Raw genomic sequence first — 21,852 nt, forward strand, 5'->3', positions numbered from 1 at the left:
GTCGTCGTCGTCGTCATCTTCGTCATTGTAAAGTAAATTAACATACATCTGCATCTACATTTATACTCCGCAAGCCATCCTATGGTGTGTGGCCGAGGGCACCTTACGTGCCACTGTCATTACCTCCCTTTCCTGTTCCAGTTATGTATGGTTCGCGGGAAGAACGACTGCCGGAAAGCCTCCATGCGCACTCGAATCTCTCTAATTTTACTTTCGCGATCTCCTCGGGAGGTATAAGTAGGGGGAAGCAATATATTCGATACCTCATCCAGAAACGCACCCTCTCGAAACCTGGACAGCAAGCTACACCACGATGCAGAGCACCTCTCTTGCAGAGTCTGCCACTTGAGTTTGCTAAACATCTCCATAACGCTATCACGCTTACCAAATAACCCTGTGACGAAACGTGCCACTCTTCTTTGAATCTTCTCTATATCCTTTGTTAACCCGACCTCGTACGGATCCCACACTGATGAGCAGTACTCAAGTATATGTAGAAAGAGTGTTTTGTAAGCCACCTCGTTTGTTGATGGACTGCATTTTCTAAGAACTCTCCCAATGAATCTCAACCTGGCACCCACCTTACCAACAATTAATTTTATATGTTCATTTCACTTCAAATCGTTCCATACGCATACTCCCAGATATTTTACAGAAGTAACTGCTACCTGTGTTTGTTCCACTATCATATAATCATACAATAAAGGATCCTTCTTTCTATGTATTCGCAATACATTACATTAGTCTATGTTAAGGGTCAGTTGTCACTCCCTGCACAAAGTGCCTATCCGCTGCAGATCTTCCTGCATTTCGCTGCAATTTTCTAATGCTGCAACTTCTCTGTATACTACAGCATCATCCGCGAAAAGCCGCATGGAGCTTCCGACATTATCTACTAGGTCATTTATATATATTGTGAAAAGCAATGGTCCCATAACACTCCCCTGTGACACGCAAGAGGTTACTTTAACGTCAGTAGATGTCTCTCCATTAAGAACCACATGCTGTGTTCTGTTTGCTAAAAACTCTTCAATCCAGCCACACAGCTGGTCTGATATTCCGTAGGCTCTTACTTTGTTTATTAGGTGACAGTGTGGAACTGTATCGAACGCCTTCCGGAAGTCAAGGAAAATGGCATCTACCTGTGAGCCTGTATCTAATATTTTCGGGGACTCATGAACAAATAAATCGAGTTGGGTCTCACACAATTGCTGTTTCCAGAATACACGTTGATTCCTACAGAGTAGATTCTGGGTTTCCAGAAACGACACGATATGCAAGCAAAAAACATGTTCTAAAATTCTACAACAGATCATCTGATCAACGACCCTTCTTGAAGACTGAGACTACTTGTGCCCTTTTTCAATCATTTGGAACCTTCTGTTCCTCTAGAGACTTAGAAGGGGGGCAAGTTCTTTCGCATACTCCGTGTATAATCGAATTGGTATCCTGTTAGGTCCAGTGGGCTTTCTTCTGTTGAGTGATTTCAGTTGCTTTTCTATTCCTTGGACATTTATTTTGATGTCAGCCATTTTTTCGTTCATGCGATGATTTAGAGAAGGAACTGCAGTGCGGTCTTCCTGTGTGAAACAGCTTTGGAAAAAGGTATTTAGTATTTCAGCTTTATGCATGTCATCCTCTGTTTCAATGCCATCATCATCCCAGAGTGTCTGGATATGCTGTTTCGATCCACTTACTGATTTAACGTAAGACCAGAACTTCCTTGGATTTTCTGTCAAGTCGGTACATAGAATTTTACTTTCGAATTCACTGAACGCTTTACGCATAGCCCTCCTTATGCTAACTGTGATCTCATTTAGCATATAGGACATTTTGTTTATTTCGGCATATCCACCCATGTTAAATAGGAGGGGAGAACAACAACACATAGGAATATCACAATTTTCATCACTACCATCAGCTGTAATTTCATTATCAGTTTATTAGCAACTGGTTTCAATGGTAAGCTTCATCATCATCATCATCATCATCATCATCATCATCAGGCCCTCTACATACATTGTGGCTGAACTTATCCTAAAGATGGCAGTCAGAAAGTCCCACATGAAAATAACTGGCATCATCATCATCTCTTGTAGTATGCAACCACACACGATGAGACCACAAACAAAAGTTAGCCAGAAATTAATCCCCACAGTTATGTCTCTGCTGATTTGGAGCTGAGTCTCGTTGTGTATTATTTTTGACTCCACAGCCTGTGTAGGATGCTCTTTTACAGTTGTTCACTTGCAGTTTTACAATCCCAAAGCATCGTTTGCATAATTGGTAAACTAGCAGAGCTGTTGTGAGACATTACAACAGTACACTATTGAACTATTTATTTCAGCTCTGTGGTTTTTTTTAGTAATTCAGTGCACAAATTTATCTACGTACATGTGAACACTATGCACTTAATACAATAAGGTGGCCTTGCAGCCAACTCACTAAGACCGAAATAGCTCCACTAAAAACAGTATTAAACATAATTTAAAACTAAACAAAAATCACAACAAGATAAGACACCATTTGCTTACTAAAAATAGCTGCTGGTTTTGCAAAGCTTAGCAACACGGGACAAATAGTACTAGGTCACAAGGCTTACAAACACACATAGTTTCTACCAGTAATGAACTGCAAAATCATAATGCCCTGGCTGTGAAATCTGACAAGGATTTCACAAGAGTTAGTATGTTTAAGGGTCATTATATAGTTAAAACACTTGAATTCTGTGCAATCAATCACATGTGTGAAGTCCAAATTAACCCCACACCATAGTTCCAGGCTAAAACCAGAATATTCCTCAATAACAGCAACTTTCTTTTCACTAAGAAGGGGGGTTTATTGTAATTAATCCCACAGGCCTTAGACACAGAGCACAGCCAAAGTTCCATAAAACCAAGACGCCAGTCAGGGCTATTGTGAATGCAATTAATAGGTCTGCCTATATATTAATGAGAGAACTATATTACTTATTTGTTGGAAAATACTCATTTGAAAAATCATATTCTGTAAAGAACAGCTATGAACTCATTAACAGTATGAACGACATGACTGTACCACCTCAAGCGAAGTTTATATCCCTAGAAATTGTAAAACTGTACAGCTGTATACCTGTATGTGAAACAGTTGAGATAATAAGAAAAAATATATTGGGAAGATCAACACCATACCTTTGCTTGACATGAAAATAACACCACCATACCTTTGCCTGACATGAAAATATCAAATCAGAACCAAAATATGCCTTTTAATAAAGTTAGAAATCTTCTGGGTTGTTAGGCGACATCATATTTCCTACTAAAATAATCGATGTTTCGACCCCTTTTAGTGATTTGAGAATTTCTGTGTAAATTCTTGAACCGCTCAGCCTTCTACCGTCTCAAACACACAATATTCTAGATACGAGTGTGGGATGGTAAAATCTTACGTACTGCATGTCACTTATTTGTATGTGCAGGTTTAAAATCAGTCGTGGGAAGTAAGTAGAATTGGCAGTTGAACGGCACCGACAAGTACTTGTCGGGCAGTCCATAGATGTTTCAGAGGAAGAACCATGGACTTTTTATGCAGCTTTGTTCCTGTTGTGTCAATGACTATTGTTATGTGAAAGAAGAACAGTTGAAAAAGTAATCTTGGGAACTCTTAATCCAGCCTTGGTAGAGGCAAGAGCTACTTTATGATTCATGTGAAGTAGTCATGGTTATTAAGCCAACTCTTTTATAAATATAATTGAATTTGTATCTGATGTTGGGCGGAGGGAGTGGCTTACTGGAAGTTGTATATGTACGTGGAAAGTAAGAATTTTATTCTGTATTGAGTTCAGATACACTGTTGGTTAACAAAATTAAAAGTTCGTGTATCTACTTATTTCAAAAGTAGAGAGAGACTGAAATATTCCCGTATCTAGCATCATTCTCCGGAGGAGGAGTCAAGAGAGTTTTCCAGCAGCCAACTAACCAGCAAAGAAGATCGGATGCGAATCTCAAATAAGTCACCTCGTATAAAAGAATTGGGAAGTTTGTACGTCTACTTCACACTTTAAATCGGCATCAAAAATGTTAGAACATGGCAACCTGTGTGAATGGGCCCGAGAAAACGGGAGTTTAGTCAAAAACTAGAGAAGAATTGTTACATGTTGCCCTAGCAACCAAACATAACACGACAAGGGATTTACTCTGAGATATTGGAATATGTTCAACTATCCAATGAAGCAAAATTTGAATGAAAAATGGTGAAAGACATGGAAGATTCACAACTATACAACAACAAAGAAGATTTCGACGCATTTGTCTAAGAACAAATACATGTAGAATACATCAACCAGGAAGGTCCAGTGCGGGAAGTATACAGCTCTCTCACACATCGGGGGGACGCAGATGAAATCAACCATCCGCTCACCTACGCAATGAGACTTCTACGCCGGGTGAACATGAAACAAAACTTCATTACTTTAATGCGAAGTGGTACATACTGTTGATGAACTTTTATTGTGTAATTATAGTGATTAAAGTTAGTTTTAAATTCTTACTAGGGCTAAAGCATATAAAAGCATGGACAATATACAACAAATTGAGGACACTCAAGAACCAACTATGTCTATGACAGTGAGTAAAGAAGTACCAGGCTGGGCTGAGTTGATAAATTTAATTAAAGCTGAGAGGCTGCAATCAAATGTTCAGAATGAGACACTAAGGAAAGAATTAGGCTTGGTAAATCCTCAGTTAAGTACCCAGAGTGAAGCTTTAAATGGTCAGAGTCTTAAGCTAAACTTATTAAATTTGCAATTAAATTCTCAGAGTGAAACTCTAAATAGTCAAGCGACAAATCTAGGTTTGTCTAGTCAACTCGCCAAGCACAGAATTTAGTAATCTGTGCGAAGGCGTGGGTGCTCTTAAGACTGAATTTGATGCCTTAAATAGTAGAGTAGAGAATTTAAAAATAGATTTAAAGAATGAATTGACTTAATTCCTTGATCATTCATGTAAATAAATGTTTACTGACCTGACTCAGAAACAGAATGACAATTTACAAGATTTATCAAAAAGGTTAGAATATAACATTGAGGGCAGATGTAATAATGTGGAATCCAAAGTTAATGAAAAGCTTGGATCTTTTGAAAATGTGTGCAATGTTAAGTTGAATACTTTGAAAGAGAGTGTAGGTAAGAGTAATGAATTAATACCGATTATTCAATTGCGAATTACAGGTGTCAGTATATGAGGAGATAATGTGGAAAGAAATTTCAAAGAGAAAATAACAAACTGTGATATCATAAATGTAAGTAGTTTGGAGGAACAATTTGAAGAAATTAGAGAGAGAAAAGTTACTGGGAGAATAACCTCCGGAAACGTATCGCCTATTCTGTCTTCAAAACTTAGTGATACCAGGAAGGGTATAGATGACTTGTGGAGAGAATCCAAACTTATCCAGGATAAAGTAGGAAAAAAGGGTAACGTCACCTAATGTGGTGGTAACTAGTGAAGCTGCAACTGATTTACAATGGGGGGCTAATTCAGGGTTATCTAGACAATTCCCTAAATTTAAGACGGATGGAGATGTACATCTGACCCATTTCTTAAAAAGGTTTAACCAAGCATTACCAAAAAATTGGGCAGATTCTAAGAAAATCGAATTTGCTGTGGTGTATCTTCTAAGGGAAGCCTCAGAATGGGGTACAGTAAATACTGAGAATTTTTCCTCTTGGGAGGACTTTCAAAAGAATTTTAAAGAAAATTTTTGGTCTGCCAGTGCACAAGAAAAGTTAATGTCAGATTCATGTGACCCAGGCGGAGTCATCTATCCCCTAGGGACGTTAACATTATGAGTTAACGGGCAGAGTGACGACCGAAATCTGTTCTGTCATCTATACTTTAAAATCTAGAACAATCGCGGAGTCTTATTGCTTAGTAAATCGAATGCCATTTCCGTAGGGTTGCTAGGATTTCCTTCGGGACTTCGACGGTGAAGGTGGGAGAAGTCAGTTCTGTAGGAGACAATTTAACACCAAACCACCTCCGGGCGTCTCTCTCAAGTACAAGAGAGGTAGGGATCATGGGGGAGGGATGTGGGAAGGGTTTCCTGTCTTTGGAGCTGTGTTCTATCTCTTCTTTGACCCTAGCATCCACATCTATTTTTTCCTTTCTTACTTCTCATTTGAGGACTTGTCTATTTTTTTCCCTTCTTTCCATATTCATAAACTTCTATTGCTGAAGTCCTTCTTTATTTCTGTGGTTTCTAATAACCTCCATTTATCTTTAGATAAGAAGGCCAAAGAATCAGACTACACGAACACGCATCCGCATATACACAAGTATACACTTAGACGCAAACATCCAATTACAGACCAGAAAGCCTGTCACGATGTGAGAACCGCCAAGTGTTGTTGGGGAAAATGTGGGTACATCTAGAAATATGCACACATGTATAGGAAGCCATGATGGTTCTACATCAAATACACATAAGAAAAGGTGTATATAAACTAAGAAAGAGACATGAGCAAAGAGAGAAAACGAAAGCTGGAGAGAACGTTAATCGTGATGATCAATAAGAAATGACAGTATAATAAATACTCTAATGAATTGAAGGATAGTGGGACATGAATATATATGTTGACATAGTATCTATTGAAAGTACAGAAGTTGATAAGTAGAGGAGGACTATGGGGAGTAAATGATATATTAAAGAATAAATGTGAAGCTTAAGATAGATTTTTATCTTTAGCAGAAAATACTTAATTATATTATACATAGAAATGTGTACTAGGGTAATTAACTGAACTGTGAGGCCTACTCAGGGAGGATGAGGGGGCCGTACCCAGCATTCACTAAGTATGAAGGGCAGGCGTACCTACGTGGAGATAGGACGATCTGTGGCCTAAATAATAGGAATGTTTTATAAGGGGCGTACCTACCAGAATGGAAAAAGACAGTGCTCTCACAAGGTCCACCCACAATCTAGGAATAGGTGCTGATCCTAGAAGGGGACAGTACCGTGACAAAAGTCACAAATTTTATAGGAATTATTCTGGAATGCATAGATTCTATGAATGACTAGCGTTATTATGTTTTTTAGAAATAAATGAATGCCCAAAAGAACACTTTCAGTTCGCCCAGAGCTCCTCCAAACTACAAGCTAAAACTAATGAAAATAGTACATACTAGGATAAGGGTAGTACAAAATGATAAGAATGGAAAATAGATTACCCATGCGTCATAAACACCTGAAGTTTTTGATTGAAAAAGAAAAGAGAGAAAGTTTTCACGATTCCTAAATATTAGAAAAGCTGACTAATACCTTGAGTGAAAACTCACGTCTTAATGTCAAAGTAAAATAAGAATGATTGTTATTATGGAAAAGAAGAGATATGTATGTAAACCTAAGTAAAGAATGTATATTGTTAAGATATGAAATGTTATTATGAATGATATTACTTGCATAATGATTATGTAAAAAATATCACAATTCAGAGCATGAAGTAGACGTACAAACTTCCCAATTCTTTTATACGAGGTGACTTATTTGAGATTCGCAGCCGATCTTCTTAGCTGGCTGCTGGAAAACTCTCTTGACTCCTTCTCCAGAGAGTGATGCTAGGTATGGGGATATTTAAGCCTCTCTCTCTCTCTCTCTCTCTCTCTCTCTCTCTCTCTCTCTCTCTCTCTCTCTCTCTACTTGTGAAATAAGTAGATAAGCGAACTTCAAATTTTGTTAACCAACGATATATTTGAACTCCATACAGAATAAAATTCTTACTTTCCACACGCACATATATGACTTCCAGTAAGTCACTCACTTCATCCAAAGTCAGAAACAAATTTAATTACATTTATAAAAGAGTTGGCTTACTAACCATGACTCTACTTCACATTAACCATAAAATACCTCTTGCCTCTACCAAGGCTGGATTAAGAGTTCACAGGTTTACTTTTTCAACTGTTCTTCTTTCACATAACAATTGTCGAGGACACAATAGGCACAGAGCTGCATAAAAAGTCCATGGTTCTTCCTCTGAAACATCTATGGATTGCCCGACAAGTACTTGTCAGTGTCGTTCGACCTCTGCTTCTACTTTCTTCCCCGCGACTGAATTTAAACCTGCACACAAACGTGTGACACTCAGTAGGTAGGATTTTACCACCCACACTCTTACGTAGAATATCGTGTGTTTGAGATGGTAGGAGGCCGAGTGGTTCTAGAATTTACACAGAAATTCTCGAATCACTACGCCCTCTGCTGGGATCTTCTTCAGAATGTTTCAGTGCCCACTATTGCTAGAACGCTGTCAGAAACCAGTGTCACATTATCTTATAAAAGCGGGTTTTACCGCATTTGTGCTGGAGAAGTGGGAGTATCAGTTAAAATTCTTGTGGCTACCATTAGTGGGCCATTGTCATAGGCTACTATTTTCACACTGATGCGGAAGAATGGGCGTTATTGGCTAAACTCTTGTGGATACTATTAGTGGCCTATCATCATTGGATAGAAAGGCATTATTCTGCACTTAGGCTGGAGAAGGGCTATTGTTTGAAATTCCTCCTGCTGCTGTTGGTTGGCTGGCCATCATCATTGGCTAGATGTGAAACAGACAAAGTAAGAGGAGGGAATGTTTACCCAAAATATTATTGTCCGCCGAGGTGACTTGCAGGGCGTTGGTTGTACTGTTCGCACACCGCAGCTGCATATTCACTTCCTGAACCATAGCACCGGAAGCCTACATCTGTCATCTGTAATGAAATTGCAGGCATTCTTGGAGATTTCAATCACTTCTTGGATCTTTCTTCTATAAATGTTGGTTTCCTTAGCCAGCACACATACATTATTAAAATGGATGTCAGAGCCACAGTTCTCATGATGTTCCACTACTGCCGATTTTACACTTTGTTTTAGCCACATGTGCCGTTTGTGTTTGCGGTATTTAACAGTTCTTCCTGTTTTGTCTATATGCACTCTACTGCAGTCACGTGTCACTTGATAGACACCTGCATTGTGGAGGCAGTCAGGTGCATCCGTTATTCGTTGGAAAAAATCTTTTATTGTATTTTGACTAAAGAAAGACGTATGGATAGCATTTTTCTTTAGAATTCTACTTATGCAGTCAGTTACTCCAGAAACGAACAGTAACCTAACAGAATGAGAAGGCAGTTCGTCATCATTCTTATTAGTGTGATTAATATTCCATGTAAAAGCCCTATCGATCGAACAACTGTCATAGCCGTTTGCGTTCATAGTCCTCTTTAAAAAGGCAAATGGCTATAACAGTTGTTCGATTGATAGGGCTTTTAGGTGGAATATTAATCACGCTAATAAGAATGGTGCGGAACTGCCTTCTCACTCCATTAGGTTACCATTTATTTCTGAGGTCACTGACTGCATAAGCAGAATTCTAAAGAAAAATGGTATCCAGATATCTTTCCTTAGTCAAAACAAAATAAGATTTTTTCAATGAAAAGTGGATGCACCTGATTGCCTCCACAATGCAGGTGTCTATCAAGTGACATGTAGCTGCGGCAGAGTGTATATAGGCGAAACAGGAAGAACTGTTAAAGACCGCATTAAGGAACACGAATGGCACATGCAGCTAAAAAAAAGTGTAAAATTGGCAGTAGTGGAACATCATGAGAACTGTGGCTCTGACATCCATTTTAATAATGTGCTGGCTAAGGAAACCAATATCTACAGAAGAAAGGTCCGAGAAGTGGTTGAAATTTCCAAGAATGCCTGTAATTTTAATAAAGAGGAGGGCTATATGCTTCTGGCGGTGTTGCTCCCCACCATCAAGAAAGTGAATATGCAGCCACAGTGTGCAAGCAAACCAATGCCCTGCTAGTCACCTTGGTGGACAATAATATTTTGGGTAAACATTCCCGCTCTTGCTCTGTCCATTTCACATCTAGCCAATGATGATGGCCAATCAATAGCAGTAGGAGGAATTTCAACCAATAACCCTTCTCCAGCATAAGTGTCGAGTAGTGCCTATCTATCAGATGAGGGGCCACAGATATTATCCATAGGATATTATCCATAAGAGTTTAGCCAGTAATGCCCTTCTTCTGCATCAGTGCAGGAATTTTAGCATGTGACGATGGCTCACCAGTGGTAGCCACAAGAATTTTAACTGATATTCCCACTTCCCCAGCACAAATGTGGGAAAGCTCCCCTCTATAAGAAACTGCGACACTGGTCTCTAACAGGGTTCCATGAATAGTGGACCCTAAAACATTCTGAAGAACAGGGTCGAAACTTCGATTATTTTAGGGGGAAAAATGATGCAGCCTAACAACCCAGAAGCTTTTAACTGTAGTGACAATAGCCATGAAGGCCTGCAGACTGTCTTTTAATGTTTATAGATACCACCTTACCAAAATCCTCCACCCAAACCACTGCCCACGAAAAACTGTATGTTGATCAATGCTATACAGAGCCCAGAAATTTCCACTGAACACACACAACAGAAAGAAGAATTGTTGTTGTTGTTGTTGTTGTTGTTGTTGTGGTCTTCAGTCCTGAGACTGGTTTGATGCAGCTCTCCATGCTACTCTATCCTGTGCAAGCCTCTTCATCTCCCAGTACCTACTGCAGAGTACATCCTTCTGAATCTGCTTAGAGTATGCATATCTTGGTCTTCCTCTACGATTTTTACCCTCCACACTGCCCTCCAGTACTAAATTGGTGATCCTTTGATGCCTCGAACATGCCCTACCAACCGGTCTCTTCTTCTAGTCAAGTTGTGCCACAAACTCCTCTTCTCCCCAATTCTATTCAGTAACTGCTCATTAGTTATGTGATCTACCCATGTAATCTTCAGCATTCTTCTGTTGCACCACATTTCGAAAGCTTCTGTTCTCTTCTTGTCCAAATTATTTATCGTCCATGTTTCACTTCCATACATGGCTACACTCCATACAAATACTTTCAGAAACAACTTCCTGACACTTAAATCTATACTTGATGTTAACAAATTTCTCTTCTTCAGAAACGCTTTCCTTGCCATTGCCAATCTACATTTTATATCCTCTCTACTTCAACCATCATCAGTTATTTTGGTCCCCAAATAGAAAACTCCTTTACTACTTTAAGTGTCTCATTTCCTAACCTAATTCCCTCAGCGTCACCCAACTTAATTCGACTACATTCCATTATCCTCGTTTTGCTTTTGTTGATGTTCATCTTAAACCCTCCTTTCAAGACACTGTCCATTCCGTTCAACTGCTCTTCCAGGTCCTTTGCTGTCTCTGACAGAATTAAGTCATCGGCGAACCTCAAAGTTTTTATTTCTTCTCCGTGGATTTTAATTCCTACTCCAAATTATTCTTTTGTTTCCTTTACTGCTTGCTCAATGTACAGATTGAATAACATCGGGGAGAGGCTACAACCCTGTCTCACTCCCTGCCCAACCACTGCTTCCCTTTCATGTCCCTCGACTCTTATAACTGCCATTTGGTTTCTGTAGAAATTGTAAATAGCTTCTCGCTCCCTGTATTTTACCGCTGCCACCTTCAGAATTTGAAAGAGAGTATTCCAGTCAACATTGTCAAAAGCTTTCTCTAAGTCTACAAATGCTAGAAACATAGGTTTGCCTTTCCTTAATCTAGCTTCTAAGATAAGTCGTAGGGTCAGTATTGCCTCAGTGTTCCCACATTTCTACGAAATCCACACTGTTCTTCCCCAAGGTCGGCCTCTATCAGTTTTTCCATTCATCTGTAAAGAATTCATGTTAATATTTTGCAGCTGTTACTTATTAAACTGATAGTTCGGTAATTTTCACTTCTGTCAACACCTGCTTTCTTTGGGATTGGAATTATTATTCTTCTTGAAGTCTGAGGGAATTTCACCTGTCTCATACATCTTGCTCACCAGATGGTAGAGTTTTGTCAGGACTGGCTCTCCCAAGGCTGTCAGTAGTTCTAATGGAATGTTGTTTCGACTTTCAGTGCTCTGTCAAACTCTTCACGCAGTATTGTATCTCCCATTTGATCTTCACCTACATCCTCTTCCACTTCCATAATATTGTCCTCAAGTACATCGCCCCTGTATAGACCGTCTATATACTCCTTCCACCTTTTTGCTTTCCCTTCTTTGCTTAGAACTGGGTTTCCATCTAAGCTCTTGATATTCATGCAAGTGGTTTTCTTTTCTCCAAAGGTATCTTTAATTTTCCTGTAGGCAGTGTCTATCTTACCCCTCGTGAGATAAGCCTCTACATTCTTACGTTTGTCCTCTAGCCATGCCTGCTTAGCCATTTTGCACTTCCTGTCAATCTCATTTTTGAGACGTTTGTATTCCTTTTTGCCTGCTTCACTGCGTTTTTGTGTTTCTCCTTTCATCAATTAAATTCAGTATCTCCTCTGTTACCCAAGGATTTCTAGTAGCCCTCGTCTTTTTACCTACTTGATCCTCTGCTGCCTTCACTATTTCATTCCTCAAAGTTACCCATTCTTCTTCTACTGTATTTCTGTCCCCTTTCCTGTCAATTGTTCACTAATGCTCTCCCTGAAACTCTGTACATCCTCTGATTCTTTCAGAAGAAATAGAAACCACAATAAACAATGGATAAGATCCTTCACTCATTAATGTGGCAACAGATAATAATTATTTAAAAAAAGAATGATCATCATTAAGCCACAGTCACAACTGACAGCACTCTAGCAGTTAAATATATAAAAATGGCATATGTTGGTATAATGTGTAACAAATTAGCAACACTATCAAAAAAAGGTGTAAAAATAAACTTCAGTACCAACAACCACCAATGTTGGAAGTTTATTCACACTGTCATATTCAGATTGTGATGCTCTGTCATTTACAAAATTATCTGCAAACTTTATAGAGGCCAGACAGACACAAATTTCAGAAAATGGTGTAAAACCCAACATTTAGACTGCTATAGACTCAATACATGTAACAAATCACCATCAGGAACATAGGCCGCCCCACCATTTGAAAATAAAAGATAATCTCAAAGTTTTACACAAAATCAGAATAAGCGAAAGAATGGATGTCATGGAAAAAATGTAAGTTTCCTTTCATAAAACAAAATATGGAGATAATATTCTTAATGAGATAACCAATGTCAACTCTTAAGCCAGTTCTAATGCAATAGAAAAATTTGTACAGTAAATTATGTCAAAAAAACAGTGTCAAAATAATACAACAGTGTAAGGTCTTGCAACAACTCTGCCAGTGTACCAATGATGCAAACAAAGCTTTGGGTTGCCAGAATCATAAGTGAACAACTGTCAAATAGAAAAGTGTGTCGCATAATTTTCCCACCATAACAGATGATGGGAAACTATCTGCATTGCACACAGGCTGTGGTGCCAGTTATAATGAACAAGAAGACACTGCCACACACCACAGAAGACATCACTGGGCATACATTCTCCAAATGCTCCAACAACCACACCAACAGCGAACTATAAACAAAGAGTCCTATGTTAATTTAAGACATTTTATTTTTAAGTAACAATTTTCAGTATGTGTAAACGGCAATTTTCAGTATGTGTAAATGCCTCAAGATGAGCAGATGATGATCAAAATGTGTTGCAGTATGGTATGTTAAATCAAGCAAAAAACCAATAAGTGACTGGTAGCATAAAATACAAATAAGTTATGTCATTTGAGGTGATGAAGGATTTGAGGAAGTTCTGCTCTCAACAGTGAATTTACTGCAGTGCCCAACTTCATGCAGTAGAATGTAAAGTATTAGAAACAGCGATAGAAAAGTCAATTTCTTTCTTGCCTCCAAACTCTTAAGCAGTAATCTAGTGGACCAAATTAGTCTAAGAGGGAGGAAATGTTGTGTCCTGATGCTGTAGCAGCCCAGACCAATAATAAGGTTGTAGCCATAGTCTGCCCACCTGATGGAGCACCCCACAAGTCAGCAGAAGCCGCTCGTGCTTGCATTGGCCCCTTGCGAGTGCAAATGACCTGGTAAACTTTTGCAGTGTGACTAACTGTCACACAATCAACACGGGAAGCCCATCATTGGTCTCCATTCCAGAGCTTTCTAGGCAAGACAATAACACGACTCTCCCACAGAATCAGTGCTGGGCCATAGTTTTAAACATCCAGGTTCAGGCCATCGCCATTGGCACAGACAGCCCTCTTTATGGTGTACAGCCCGTGTTAGTCAGTGCCATACTTATGATGCTGCTACATTCGGCGTCTCCAGGCTGTAAAGTAGCAACTTCGTGCCTCCATCTCCATAGTCCAGGCTGAGCTGTGAGTTCGGGACAAACCAGCTGCTGCTGCTGCTCTCCAGCCTGCAGTTCCATGTTCATTGCCCGGATAGTCTTGTTAGGCTCACTTACCTAGCCCTGGCTACCGTCTGGCTCATTGCCATCTGATGCAGATCCACTGGTCTGTGTGCATGTATAATTGTTAATAGAGAGAGTAATAACAGATTGGCTTCCTCCATCATTGGCACCTCCATCCAACTCCAACAAAGAACCGTTCATCCACACCTTCCCATGACCGTAACCCTTTCAACGTTAGCAGATCATTCACATTCTGGGTTATATAAATCTAAATATACCGGATTTCCCTCTGAAGAGTCATCAGGCGCATTTTCTCTGAAAATTTCACAGATATTTGCAATTTAGTTTTTGCAGTATGTAACTCGAGTCATCCTAAACAAATGCCACTCACCATGTCTTTCATGTGACACCCAGTATTGATGGAAACCCTCTGTTTCTTTACTGTTACAAAGAAAATTAAATAGAATCATTGTGTGTACATTCAATAGTGATACCAAATTAGTCTAGTGTGATATTCACTTTAGCGATACGTATTGATAGGAACAGTAAATGGTGAAGAATAATCAATACTCCAGCAGTGAATGAGCAATGCTGCTGCATTGCAGTAGCGGTTTACATAGGCCTGGGTGGCAAGCAAGTCACAAGTGTTGCATGAAAGAAGTGAAGAGCAGTATTTGTTTAGGCTGACTCCAGCTACACGTTGTAAATACTTTATTAACCTGATTATACGAATAGGTTTTGTCCCAAATTTGTCATTTGAAAAATACGGAGTTGTCTTATATTTGCAGATTAAACTGTTGTTGCTCAGGCCCTAAAACAATATAATGCTCTGCTTAAAAATTAACGATTTTGTGAAACACAGGAAGAAACAGCATTAAATTCTATAAACTTATAAAGATTTGTTCTATTTGAAAAGGTTTGCAATAAAAGGTCTCGTACATATGTGGAAACCGCGTACATATTGTACATTTGCATTGCTTTTGAAGTAAAGGTAATATTCTAAGATGAAAATCTTGCACTTCAAAAACCATTATTTGATTCTGAACCCTAATCAGTGTTCTATTTGGTTATGAGAAATTTTAATGATCTACTAAGTGAGTTGTAAACAAGAAATTCAGACATTGTTCATGTATTAGAATACTGGGGAAAAACATCAACAGCTTTAGAGCAAAATGATGACATTAAAATGAAACAAGAAAGAAAATTAATCTAGAATTGAATGCCTAACAGACTAAATACATCACAGTAAATTGACTGCAGTTGTTATTGCAAGAATAAATTACAGCAGAAAGAACCAGTGTGTGTGTGTGTGTGTGTGTGTGTGTGTGTGTGTTTTTTTTTTTAAGTGCATTATCTGAAAACTACCTTGAGCAGTTAAACAGAGAACCAACTCGTGGCGATAACATATTAGACCTTCTGGTGACAAACAGACCCGAACTATTTGAAACAGTTAATGCAGAACAGGGAATCAGCGATCATAAAGCGGTTACTGCATCGATGATTTCAGCCGTAAATAGAAATATTAAAAAAGGTAGGAAGATTTTTCTGTTTAGCAAAAGTGACAAAAGGCAGATTACAGAGTACCTGACGGCTCAACACAAAAGTTTTATCTCAAGTACAGAAAGTGTTGAGGATCAGTGGACAAAGCTCAAAACCATCGTACAATATGCGTTAGATGAGTACGTGCCAAGCAAGATCTTAAGAGATGTAAAAGAGCCACCGTGGTACAACAACCGAGTTAGGAAACTGCTGCGGAAGCAAAGGGAACTTCACAGCAAACATAAACATAGCCAAAGCCTTGCAGACAAACAGAAATTACACGAAGCAAAATGTAGCATGAGGGGGGGCTATGCGAGAGGCATTCAACTAATTCGAAAGTAAAGTTCTACGCACTGACTTGGCAGAAAATCCTAAGAAATTTTGGTCTTATGTCAAAGCGGTAGGTGGAACAAAACAAAATGTCCAGACACTCTGTGACCAAAATGGTACTGAAACAGAGGATGACAGACTAAAGGAGGAAAAACTAAATGTCATTTTCCAAAGCTGTTTCACAGAGGAAGACTTTACTGTAGTACCTTCTCTAGATTGTTGCACAGATGACAAATATGGTAGATATCGAAATAGATGACAGAGGGATAGAAAAACAATTAAAATCGCTCAAAAGAGGAAATGCCGCTGGACCTGATGGGATACCAAGTCGATTTTACGCAGAGTACATGAAGGAACTTGCCCCCCTTCTTGCAGCGGTGTACCGTAGGTCTCTAGAGAAGCATAGCGTTCCAAAGGATTGGAAAAGGGCACAGGTCATCCCCGTTTTCAAGAAGAGACGTCAAACAGATGTGCAGAACTATAGACCTATACCTATAACGTCGATCAGTTGTAGAATTTTGGAGCACGTATTATGTTAGAGTATAATGACTTTTCTGGAGACTAGAAATCTACTCTATAGGAATCAGCATGGGTTTCCAAAAGGACGATTATGTGAAACCCAGCTCGCGCTATTCGTCCACGAGACCCAGAGGGCCATAGAATCGGATTCCCGGGTAGATGCCATGTTTCTTGACTTCCGCAAAGCGTTTGATACAGTTCCCCACAGTCGTTTAATGAACAAAGTAAGAGCGTCTGGACTATCAGACCAATTGTGAGACGGGATTGAAGAGTTCCTATAAAACAGAACACAGCATGTCATTCTCAATGGAGAGAAGTCTTCTGAAGTAAGAGTGATTTCAGGTGTGCCCGCAGGGGAGTGTCATAGGACCGTTGCTATTCACAGTATACATAAATGACCTTGTGGATAACGTCGAAAGTTCACTGAGGCTTTTTGTGGATGATGCTGTAGTATGTCGAGAGGTTGTAACAATGGAAAATTGTACTGAAATGCAGGAGGATCTGAAACGAATTGACGCATGGTGCAGGGAATGGCAATTGAATCTCAATGTAGAAAAGTGTAATGTGCTGCGAATACATAGAAAGAAATGTCCTTTATCATTTAGCTACAATATAGTAGGTCAGCAACTGGAAGCAGTTAATTTCCATACATTATCTGGGAGTAGGCATTAGGAGTGATTTAAAATGGAATGACCATATAAAATTAATTGTCGGTAAAGCAGATGCCAGACTGAGATTCATTGGAAGAATCCTAAGGAAATGCAATCCATCAGGTGGCTTGCAGAGTATGGATGTAGATGTAGACAATACCAACAGAGGTCACTAGATTGCTGGACGAGCAAAATTTCCAGAATTGCACTGAATCGCGACTGCGATCTATTTATGTATTAATTGCTGTAGTTACATGTGACCTGTACCTGGAGTGTATTAGTATGGAAGCGTTGGAATAGAGACAGTGACACCAATTTGGCTGAGAGAGAGAGAGAGAGGAAATGCGCCTGATGACTCTTAGGACAGATGCCCTGCATAATCTGCAAACCACTCTGAACAGCATGGCAGTGTATGCTTAGCTTGGTGCCCCATCTGAAATTTTTTCCATTCCAGTCACATACAAAACATGGGGAAATATCCACTTAAATGCCTCTGTGCCTACATAATTACCCGAATCTTGTCTTCAAGGTTGCTGCAGGAAGGATTATAGGGGGATGATTGGTGTCTTACTTAAAGGATCTGGCAGTTCAGATTTTTCAACATTTTTGTGGTACTCTCCCGTAAGTCAAACAAATCTGTAACCATTCATGTTGCTCTTATTTTTATAAGTTAAATGCCCCTTGTGAGACCGATGTAGTATGGGTCCCACAGATTTGAGCCATGTTATAAGATGGGACTTACAAGTGATTTTTAAGCAGTCTCCTTAGTAAACTGCATTGTTCTTACAATAGAGTCTGTGTGAGCATCCCATTTTATATTCCTACAATTGTTTTACCTTGATGTTTGTACAAGTCAGCTGATTCCAGTTGTCTCTCATTGATATTGTAGTAACAGAATAGTACCTTCCCTGTGAGAGATAAGGCATATATACTACATAATTTTGATATATATGGAATATAAATATTTATGTATATAAAATGTATAATACTATATAAAGGCAGGTCACTGTTTAACATTCTTACCAGAAATCTCGAAAGGTCTTGAGATTTTACTAAAATGTTTATACTATATTCTAATAAACGTTGGTACCAATTACTTCGTGTGTGTGTGTGTGTGTGTGTGTGTGTGTGTGTGTGTGTGTGTGTGTGTGTGGTAAACAGTCAGTTGAGCATAAGGTCTATAATTTTCTAAACAACAATGTAGAGATTTTCTGTTTAATTGACTGTGAGAAAGAAACTGCTGTGCTGTGAAAATGTGCAGTTTCTTTTTGTTTCCTGCACTCATTTTTAACTGTGATAGCAGGACGTTTAAAGAATAAGACAAGTTGATACAATAATGTACTGTTTTGTTTTCTTCCTTGCAGTCAGTTTGAAAGGACACAGGAAAGCTATGTTTATGGCTTATCAGCATGTGATTAGAATATTAAGACATACTTTGAATTGTCTGAAACTTTGCAGATTAAGACTGTGTGGAATACTATCATTAGAGTTGTTACCCCTACACATGCAGAATCAGAAGAGGCGCCTCTCATTATGCCATATATCAGGGATTCCAACCGATTTATCCATTCATTTTAAGCAACTTTAATTTCAAATCAAGGTTTCATTGACGAAATTATATTAAAAAAAAGGCTCGAGATCAGATGGAAGGGAGGGGGGTGGGGGGGATGAACAAAGGGGGTGAAGGAAGAGGTGGACAGATTGGTGGTAGAAGTGGGGGGGGGGGGGGTTGGAAAGGACATACAGTTCACTAGTATACAATATGAACATACCAAGAAATCTTCAATCCTGTCACAATTGTCACATGAGAAGTGCAAATTGGGTTTCACATGACTGACATTAGCATGAAGGAGATTATTCTGTAAGAGTACCTCTTTTATGTGTGAGCTCAGAATATGTTCCAAGATTATACAATAGATGGATGTAAATGTGAGAAGACACTGGACCACTTCTGCTATCAATCTTGTAGACAAATGTGACATGGGCTATCTCCTAAGCACTTGTTTTTCTTAGCTTTATCATGGTTAAAATGGGAGCTAATTATGCTTCAAATTCTCTGTATTATCAGACAGTGATTACGTCAGGCCATCTAGACATATTTAATTTTAGGGATTTTTAACTATCACACTAATATCTGCATCACTCATATCTACAGTAGTGTGGAATGTAAACTGTGGTAGTACATCTGTATCTTCCATAGTAACAGAACTTTTGAAAGCAGTGTCTGCACAGATAACTTGGGGAATTTACAGTAAATATTTGCCAACAGCCAAATTGTACAGGATGTTACATCAGAGTTAGTGAACCATTCAAAAGTAAAAAGAGAATAGTTATAAAATTTTATCAGTAGGGGAACATATGGTATATGTAAAAATAAATTTATCTATCGGAGTTAAGGAATGTGCAGTCTGTTGGGTCACCTAACTATTCATCCATAGACTGCCCTGGAAAGTGAGGTCTGTCTTTACAGACACTTGGCCTGGAAGACGTAGCAGATAACTGCAGAAATTACATATGCAACATGGGAGGAAAATAAACTAATTAAGAAAACAGTTGTCTTTGACAGTTTCATAGATAAACTTGGTAAATGGTCAGTGAAAGCAGTAACACACCAGCATCTGTAGAAATTGCAACAACACCACAATGCAAAAGTGAAAAGGTGTGTACAGGCTGATGAACTGTGTTTAGTGCTTCACTGTGATTTTGCTGAGAACTGATCTGTAATGTTCCCACAAGAAGTACAAGGGTATCATTGGAGTAACGACCAGGTTTCAACTTTTACAGGGGTGACATATTTTCAAAACTAGACCACAAGAGTTGCAGTTATATGTGATGATGACATAGGACATGACTCGGCACATTCTTTGCTAGCAATGCACAAAATTCTTCAACTGCAAACAGGGGCAGAGATCATCATTATTTCTGATGGTGCTCCTAGTCATTTAAAAAATTGTTTCCAACTGTTTGAATTGAGCAAGTCACTTGTGACAACTGACTGGGTGTACAGTGCTACTGGTCGCGGGAAGGGGCCTTGTGATGGTGTAGGAGGCCAGCTGAAGCACCATGCTACAAAACATAATCTTTCCAGACCAAATACAGCTGTGATTCAGAATGCTGAGGATTTTGCGAGAGTCGTGAAATCTTGCACATCCACAGCCCTCATTCTTTTGTCCAAAGAGGAAATCAAAGAATTCTGTGAGTAGGAGAAAAAGAAGAATGGTCCAAACAAACTACTCCAGTGAAAGGAATTCAGAAGACACATTTTTGTACTCAGTGATGGGCGAATTCATATTGCATGGTCTTTAAAGAGCAAGAAAGAAGACATTTTGTTCGTTCAGCCAACGCCTCAGAAACAGCAGGATAATATTCAAAGTCACAACCTGAGAAGGGGGATGTTTGTGGCCTGTTTGTATGACTGTGACTGACTGGTGGATTGCAGAGATTATAGATGCCAGTTATGAGTTAAACGAAATTGTAGTGAACTTGATGCTTCCACATGGCCGAGCTGCTGGATATAGATTTCTGTCTGAAGGACAGCAACAATGCCATCAGTGCTCATTTCCTGTTCACTATGTTTTGAAGATTGTAAGTGCTCCAGTTCCTATTGGTTCAACAGGAAGGCATCACTCTATATCAAAGGAAGATACTGAAGCAGTGGAACACATTGTTAGTTCATTGACTGGCTAATTTCAGTACAAAACAGAGTGGAGTGCACAGAAGTTGTATAAATTGAAACTTTGGACGTTTCCCATACATTTTGGAACCATTTAAAATGATTTGAAAATGAGTCTCTTACTTATCTTTCAAAACTAAAATTATGTTAAATAAGACTAGGTTTTTTGATTTTTATGAGCCTTTTATGTGATGATGTGGTAATAAAACAGATTATATGTATGGCAAAAATTTCAATTGTTTATAAAACCTGTTCAACCTAAAAGTGGAAGCTCTCCTTTTCAGGGACTGTAGAAGTATATGGCACTAATCAACAGAAAAAAAAACATTTTTATGGATTGGCATTTTTGAAAAAAAAATTTCTTTTCCATAAATTATACAAAATGTTCATAACACTACCGTAAAAGAACTTTGACAGATAAGTCCAAATGGATGATTTATTTGTAACCATAAAGCAATTGTCTTTCAAATAAAAAAAAAAACAACAAAATATCTAGAACTGTTCCAGTTTTAATTTTTTTCCCAAAATTCGCATCTTCAAAATGGTATGTGCAGTGTCATTTTTGGAGGGCTGTATCTCAGAGCAGAAATTTTTTTGGAGAAAACAAAAAAAATACGTGTTCCTTACTTAGTCCTTAATTTTAATGTATGCTAAATTCAGTAACATCTGAGACTATGGAGGTAAGATTTTTTCCTAGCCTGCCTGAATTGATGTGGACTATGCCAGGATCTTTTGCCTATGCTGCCATAAATAATTAATGAAAAGAGTTTAGGTGGGAGGTAAACACAAAAGGCACTGTCATGTGCAGTTTGTGCTTGTTCTGTCAGTCACAACAAAACTCGTGAAACGCTCTAGTTAGATGAATAATGAGCCATGTAATCAAGCC

The 21,852-nt window shown here is 38.8% G+C and overlaps 1 protein-coding gene across 1 annotated transcript in view; it reads left to right on the plus strand.

Annotated features, from left to right (window-relative positions):
• Positions 1-21,852, plus strand: part of LOC126469730 (BRISC complex subunit FAM175B-like) — a 133,548-nt gene that overhangs the window by 63,089 nt on the left and 48,607 nt on the right. The window lies entirely within an intron of this gene.

This window comes from Schistocerca serialis, chromosome 1 (assembly GCF_023864345.2).
Source record: "Schistocerca serialis cubense isolate TAMUIC-IGC-003099 chromosome 1, iqSchSeri2.2, whole genome shotgun sequence".
Lineage (NCBI taxonomy): Eukaryota > Metazoa > Arthropoda > Insecta > Orthoptera > Acrididae > Schistocerca > Schistocerca serialis.